The sequence below is a fragment of the Suncus etruscus genome, chromosome 2 (genome assembly GCF_024139225.1).
Source record: "Suncus etruscus isolate mSunEtr1 chromosome 2, mSunEtr1.pri.cur, whole genome shotgun sequence".
NCBI classification, from domain to species: Eukaryota; Metazoa; Chordata; class Mammalia; order Eulipotyphla; family Soricidae; genus Suncus; species Suncus etruscus.
In genome coordinates this window covers 39,398,882-39,406,864 of record NC_064849.1, presented here as the reverse complement: position 1 = coordinate 39,406,864, position 7,983 = coordinate 39,398,882, and the positions used below count along the sequence as shown (strand labels likewise).

General features: G+C 36.1%; 1 non-coding gene across 1 annotated transcript; it reads right to left on the bottom strand.

Moving 5' to 3' along the window:
* Positions 1-3,205: 3,205 nt before the first annotated feature.
* On the bottom strand, positions 3,206-3,338 carry LOC126002615 (small nucleolar RNA SNORA51). Its single transcript, XR_007493298.1, has one exon. It is a non-coding gene; the product is annotated as a small nucleolar RNA SNORA51 (small nucleolar RNA).
* Positions 3,339-7,983: the final 4,645 nt, after the last annotated feature.

The following is a 7,983-nucleotide window of genomic DNA, read 5'->3' as shown; positions in this document are numbered from 1 at the left end:
GAGATACTGGAAATAATTTAAATAGCATGCCTCTTTTGCCAGGAACTTGATTTTTCCTTTGTGCCAGCTAAAATGCAACTTTAGGTTTGCGTGAATTCTTAGTTAAATTTAATATTTATGTAGCCTCTAAGGAGCTAAATAACCAGATTTCTGACTATATTTAAGTGTGCAGATGGTACAGTATATTTGTGTGGACTTTTGCTAATCTGCTCTTTGTTCATCTACTTTAAAAGCCTCCTGACAGATAGGCAGATAAAAATGTCTACAGTCTCTTATCATGGAAGTACAAGTCAAAATGATAATACAATATCACCTCATGCCTACTTGTGAAAATGTCCATAGCAAACCCCAGAAACAAGAAGTTTTCTTGAGCACTGATGGGTCTGACTGAAAAGCTCCATTCCTGGTGCCCAAGTGTTAGCACAGTGATAGTGTGTTTGCCTTGCATGTGGCCAACCTGGGATGGACCCAAGTTTGATCCCCAGGATCCCATATGACCACCTGAACCTTTCAGGAATGATTTCTGATTGCAGATCCAGGAGTAAGCCTGTATACTACTGGGTGTGACCCAAAAACAGGAAAAAAAAAAAAAAAGCTCCCTTTCCAAACAAAACCAACAGAAAGATAGTACAGCTGATAGGGATTTGCCTTGTACTTGTAAAACCTTGATTTGATCTGCAGCACCTAAAATTTCCAGTAGTAGGTCATGACAAGAATAGAGAGTAATCCATGAGTACTACCAGGTGTGTCTTCCTCCTCAAATAAAAACAAAGCAACAATATTGCTGGTATGAGTATGGGGAAAGTGGAATCTTAATTTACCATTGGTGAGAACATATATTGGTACAGCCTATAGGGAAAACAGAATGGGCACTTCTTAAAACATTGCAATAAATTTGCTATATGATTTATAAATTCTTTTTTCACGTTATCTCTGTAAAAAACACAAAAACTTACTAATTCTAAAAGATATGTGTACACCATGTTTATTGCAGTGCTATTTGCAATTACCAATATTTGGTTTACAGCCCAACAACCAATATTTGGTTTACAGTCCAACACTGAACAACAGATAAAGTAGTTGTGGTACTTATTCCTAAAGTGATGCCATTCAGTTATAAAGTATAAATCTCACCTTCACTACAACATGATTGAAATTTAAAAAAAGTTTGTACCAAGCTTCCTACCATGGATTGGTCCTCCTGAAAGGAAATAAAGTGATAGTCATAATACCCCTTCAGCAACAATATCAAAAATTACAGTGTCTAAAATTAAAAGATATATATATATATATAATATATATATATATATATATATATAGAGAGAGAGAGAGAGAGAGAGAAGAAAAATGTCTGCTGAAGGGGAAGGTTGAGGGAGGGTGGAAGAGAAATTGGGGACATGAGAGGTATGAAATGTGCATTGGTGAAGGATGTTGTACATTGTATGACTGAAAATCAATCATGAACAACTTTGCAATAATGCATAAAACACCCAACTGTGCCGTGGACGTCCTGCGTCTCAGCAATTCACGTGTATCATAGCACTACACAATAGGAAAGCAGGAGCACGAGCGGTCAAATATGAAATATGAAATAAATGAAACCACACAGAGAATGTGGGGTCAACATGTTTCTGGCAGGACTGCGACAAGTTTAATTTTTTGAGCAGGGGAATTTATAGGGGTAAAATTAGCCACAGGTGAAGAATAATTGTAATCACAAAGCCTAGTATAACAATAACAATACCCAAGCTATGGGTGTGACTATAAAATTGTAAATTACAAGAGAGAAGGTCACAGCTCAAGGTAACTCTTAGCAAGCTTGCTTTAAATGCAAAATCAGGATTAGGAGAAAATAGGAAATATCTAGAAACTTGGTCTTTCTAGGCTGGACTCTATTGTTTTAGAGGTTAAGTGAAGGGAGGTACCAAATCCCCAGGAATGAGCTTCCCTACTTCTAAAGGAGGGTCAAAAGTCAAAATCTGTATTCTGGTTACGCCCTTGATTACCAGAAACTGCAGCTGCAAAGGACATATTTGAAAAGGAGAGAAAAATTGTCTTTGCTTTTAGGGCTGACTATATCCAGAAAAAGGGATTCTCAGAAAAACTTTGGTGCTCAAATTTTTGAGCCAAATTATTTGATAGAGGCTATTATTTTGCCTGATATATACAAAGGAGAGATAGTCAAATACTGGCTGAAAATGTAATGCCAGGCATCTCTTTGGAAATTCCTCAACCATCCATGCAGGGGAAAAAGGCGTCCAGAGCGGGCCTTTTGAGGAACCCCATGGGGGTTAAATTAGTTCTACCCACCAGGAAAATCTGAGGATACATCTGGTGGACTGAGCCCCCCTAAAAGCTTAGGCATGCCCTGGCAATACACTTTTTTTTTATAAAGGTCACAACAGGTAGTGCTCAGGTGTTACTCCTGGCTCTGCGCTCAGAAGTTTTTCCTGGCAGGTTCAGGGGACCATATGGGATGCCGTGTTTGAACCACTGACTTTCTGCATGCAAGGCAAACGCTTTACCTCTATGCCATCTCTCAGGCGTGTCTTGTAATATTAAATCATTTTCTTGCTGTGAAAATAGAAGGTGGAGAAATAACAGCACCAAAAAAAAAAAAATTAGCAATCTGATCCCAGCAATGTGGGATACAGAAGTTGTAATTAATATAAAATTTATATCAGCTAAATTGGTCAAAATAGTATGAAGACTAGGATATCAATTATCATCTAAGTTACGAGGACTAAAATATAGACTAATATAGGCAGAATCTTTCCTGACACCGAGGAGTTAGAACAATTAAGTAAAGCACTGTATACAAGAAAATTATAAAAAGCAAAAATTATTGGAGTAATACTAATGTTTTCTGTCCCTGCCATAAACATAGGAAATTTAAAGTTCAGAGTGGAATAATTAAAAATAGAAAACAATAGAATATATAAACAGATTTTGATAGGAATATTGTTCAAGAAAGGGGAACTGCTGGTTTGCTGAATCTCCCCATATACACACACGTATATATATATAATTTTTTTTCTAAATTCCAATAATTTAGATAAGACAGTAAATGGTAGCAGCTGCTGTTAAACAAATTAGACTTAACAAGAAACATATACACAGAAGAGTAAAAGGTGGTATTTTTTGTATGAGTCTATAAATTCAGTGCTGATTTTTAAGAGTGTATCAGTTCAGTTTTTTTTTTTTTTTTGGTCCCCCAATTCACAATACATACCCGGCAAGGGGCCTGTGTTGAGGTGTATATGGGGTGCCTTTACTGTACCTCCTCTTTCTATACAGCCAGTGTAAAGAACACAGCCTGTGGTAAGAATTGGGAGGCCTTATTTTATCTTTTATTTTTTTTTTTCTTCAGGGCAAACTAAAGTTGTTTTTTTTTTTTTAAGTAAGAATTCATTTAAAGGACAAAATTGATTAACATAATAAGGTAAACTAATATAACATAATATAGTGACATAACATAACATATAATATAATTAATATAATAATAATACATGTAAGTCAAAGAAAGTTTCTGATTAAAAGCACAATTTTTTTTTCCATAATGGCTTACATATCTTTCACTGTAGTATTTTGGGTACATATTCACATTAAATCAGGGGAATACCCATCACCTAATATGTCCTCTTCTCAATCAAAAATCAAATATACTGAAAATAGGTAGAGTCCTGTCTAGAGGCTTCCAAACTCAGTTTGAGAGAGGATGTGAAAAAAGTAATTAAAATACCACAACAATACACACACACACAAAAAAAAATATCGAATTAAATAACCGATAAGCACCACAACAATAAAGACAGGCACCACACAATAATCTCGGTTCTGAAATCAAATCATACTCAAGTGCAAAAAGAAAAAGAAAGACAAAACAAAATAAAATAAAATAATATTGGAGACATCAACCGTAATCTCCACACCAAAATAAAGATGTCAAAAAAATAGATCATTTATTCTCCTCTTGCTGCTTTCGTGGTATGTGGAAGACTTCTACTTTATCTTGGATGGTAAAATCAGACCTGTTTCTAGAGATCTTGGTGGCTGTGAGGATCAGGGAATGGAGTTTATGAAGTCTTTCTTTGTGGTTCTAGCAGTTATGCTTCTTCAATGTCCTTTTTTTGTTTTTTATGTATTCTAGGTGTTTCAGAATAGTGCTACCATTCTGTGTTTTTCTTTTGTCTTCTGACTTACTTCGTTTAACATAACATGATCTAGGTCCATCCACGTTGCTGCAAAGTCTGTGATTGTATCATTTCTAACTGCCATGTAATATTCCATTGTTCAGTTTTTTAATTTTTATCTGCGAGTCCAATGTCATCTGTTTCCAGGCACTCTCCAGTAGTTAGTTAGCTGTTGACAGGAGTTTCCAGGATGTCTGCATTCTGGTACCTTTTGGTTGTCACAGGATGGGGGGATTGAGCAGCTGATTCAGCAAGCGGATTCTTTCTCTGTTCAGGCGGAGATTCAGTCCAGGCAAAGACTCTGTCCAGGGGATCAGATAGTTCCTGCTTTCTTTCTGAAAAACTGGAAACTTAAGCTAGATGTTAGTGCAGACATTGTTGTTAAACAATATTGTTGCTTACTATTGACTGGGCCCCAGAGAATATATCTCTAGACCTGTATTAAATTTTGGTAGCTTTAATTATTTTCAGGGGAAGCTATAGGCTTCCCATCTAAGAAATAATATAAGCTACTGTGATTGCAAGTGAATGCAATTGACTGGTTTGATTCCTCAGTTTTAATTCCTGGAAAAGATCAGATTAGTGGGATTTACCTGAGCAGATCAGGGCTTGGAGCTGCAAGTGGTCCTCTCCTTATAGGAGGGCAGAATTTTCTTTGAAATGACACAAAAATTAAGTCAAAGCACCATAGTATTAATTATTGCACACTGGTTATGAAGCAAGGTAAATACATTATAGTCATAATATTGAAATGCATTTTATATGCAAGTAAAAAGTAGTGGTGGTAGGTATAGCTATATTTTTTATATGTAACAGTATATGAATTTACTTTTTACATTTAGAGGTCCAATAAGTAGTTACTCCTGTGATATATGTATTCAAAGCAAGCAGAGAAAAAATATAGTAAGCTAGTATAAATTGCTGCATAATGCACATGAATCAATGTAATTTTAAATTTATAGTAGATATAACTAGAGTTCACACTTATATACACATACAGATTTATGGAAATACCTGACAAAAATGATTAAGATTTTTTCCTAAGTATATAAGTATTATAAACAACTTTGTTAACCAGGGTCTTTAGATAAATTTATTTATTTGAAAATGTGCCAAATAAAATGCATAGAGAAAGATTGACATGAAAAGTCTTACTCTTTTTTTTTTTTTTTTTTGCCTAGAAGCTTCTGCACTTCAAAGTAAATGTGCCTAGAATACAAAAGCCAACCATAGCATGGGAGAAACTATTCACCCAATACCTATCAGGAGCTAATATAGAAAATATTCAAGGTACTGACATAACTTAACAAGAAAAAAAAAATAAAACCTCATCAAAAAATGGGGAGAAGAAATAGACACTTTGTCAAAGAAGAAATACAAATGGCCAAAAGACACATGAAAAAATGCTCCACATTACTAATAATCAGGGAGATGCAAATTAAAACAATGAGGAGGTACCATCTCATGCCACAGAGTCTGGCACATGTCACAAAGAACAAGAGCAATCAGTGCTGTAGGGGATGTGGAGAGAAAGGAACTCTCATTCACTGCTGGTGGGAAGGCTGTCTAGTCAAGCCTTTATGGAAAACAATATGGAGATTCCTCAAAAAACTGGAAATTGAACTCCCATATGATCCAGCTATACCACTCCTAGGGATATAACCTAGGAACACAAAAATACAATTCAAAAATCTCTTCCTCACACCTATATTTATTGCAGCACTATTTACAATAGCCAGACTCTGGAAACAACCAAGATGCCCTTTAACAGATGAATGGCTAAAGAAACTATGGTACATATACACAATGGAATATTATGTAGCCATCAGGAGAGATGAAGTCATGAAATTTTCCTATAAGTGCATGCACATGGAATCTATTATACTGAGCAAAATAAGTCAAACAGAGAGAGATAGACTCATATTTGTCTCACTCATCTATGGGTTTTAAGAAAAATTAAGGACATTATTGTAATAATGCCTAGAGACAATAGAGATGAGGGTCAGGCCAGGCTCACAATATGAAGCTCACCACAAAGAGTGGTGAGTACAGTTAGGGAAATAACTACACTAACAACTATCATGACAGTTTTAATGAGTGAGAGAAATAGGATGCCTGTCTCAAATACAGACAGGGTTGGGAAGTAGAAGGGGGGGGCATTGGTGGTGGGAATGTTGCACTGGTGAAGGGGGTGTTTTATTTATGACTGAAACCCAACTATAATTACGCTTGTAATCATGGTGCTTAAATAAATATTTTATATAAAAATTTTTTATTTAAACAACTTTATTACATACATGATTGTGTTTGGGTTTCAGTGATGTAAAGAACACCATCCATCACTAGTGCAACATTCCCATCACCAATGTCCCAAATCTTCCTCCTCCCCACGCAACCCCCACCTGTACTCTAGACAGGCTTTCTATTTTCCTCGTACGTTCTCATTATTAGGATACTTCAAAACATAGTTATTTCTCTAACTAAACTCATCCCTGTTTGTGGTGAGCTTTATGAGGTGAGCTGTAACTTCCAGCTCTTTTTCTCTTTTGTGTCTGAGTTATTATTACAAGAATGTCTTTCATTTTTCTTAAAACCCATAGATGAGTGAGACCATTCTGTGCCTTTCTCTCTCTGACTTATTTCACTCAGCATAATAGATTCCATGTACATCCATGTATAGGAAAATTTTATGACTTCATCTCTCCTGACAGCTGCATAATATTCCATTGTGTATATGTACCACAGTTTCTTTAGCCATTCATCTGTTGAAGGGTATCTTGGCTATTTCCAGAGTCTTGCTATGGTAAATAGTGCTGCAATAAATATAGGTGTAAGGAAGGGATTTTTGTATTATATTTTTATGTTTCTAGGGTATATTCCTAGGAGTGGTATAGCTGGGTCGTATGGGAGCTCGATTTCCAGTTTTTGGAGGAATCTCCATATTGCTTTCCAGAAAGGTTGAACTAGACAGCATTCCCACCAGCAGTGGATAAGAGTTCCTTTCTCTCCACATCCCCGGCCAACACTGCTTGTTCTCATTCTTTGTGATGTGTGCCATTCTCTGTGGTGTGAGGTGGTACCTCATAGTTGTTTTGATTTGCATCTCCCTGATGATTAGTGATGTGGAGCATTTTTCAGGTGTCTTTTGGCCATTTGTATTTCTTCTTTGTCAAAGTGTCTGTCCATTTCTTCTCCCCATTTTTTGATGGGATTAGATGTTTTTTTCTTGTAAATTTCTGTCAGTGCCTTGTATATTTTGGAGATTAGCCCCTTGTCTGATCGGTATTGGGTGAATAGTTTCTCCCACTTAGTGTGGGGCTCTTGTATCCTGGGCGCTATTTCTTTTGAGGTACAGAAGCTTCTCAGTTTAATATATTCCCATCTGTTAATCTCTGCTTTCACTTGCTTGGAGAGTGTAGTTTCCTCTTTGAAGATGCCTTTAGTCTCAATGTCTTGGAGTGTTTTACCTACGTGTTATTCTATATATCTTATGGTTTCGGTCTGATATCGAGGTCTTTCATCCATTTGGATTTAACTTTCATACATGATGTTAGCTGGGGGTCTAAGTTTAATTTTTTGCAAGTGGCTAGCCAGTTGTGCCAACACCACTTGTTGAAGAGGCTTTCTTTGCTTCATTTAGAATTTCTTACTCCTTTATCAAAAATTAGGTGATTGTATGTCTGGGGAACATTCTCTGAGTATTCAAGCCTATTCCACTGATCTGAGAGCCTGTCTTTATTCCAATGCCATGCTGTTTTGATAACTATTGCTTTTTAGTAGAGTTTAAAGT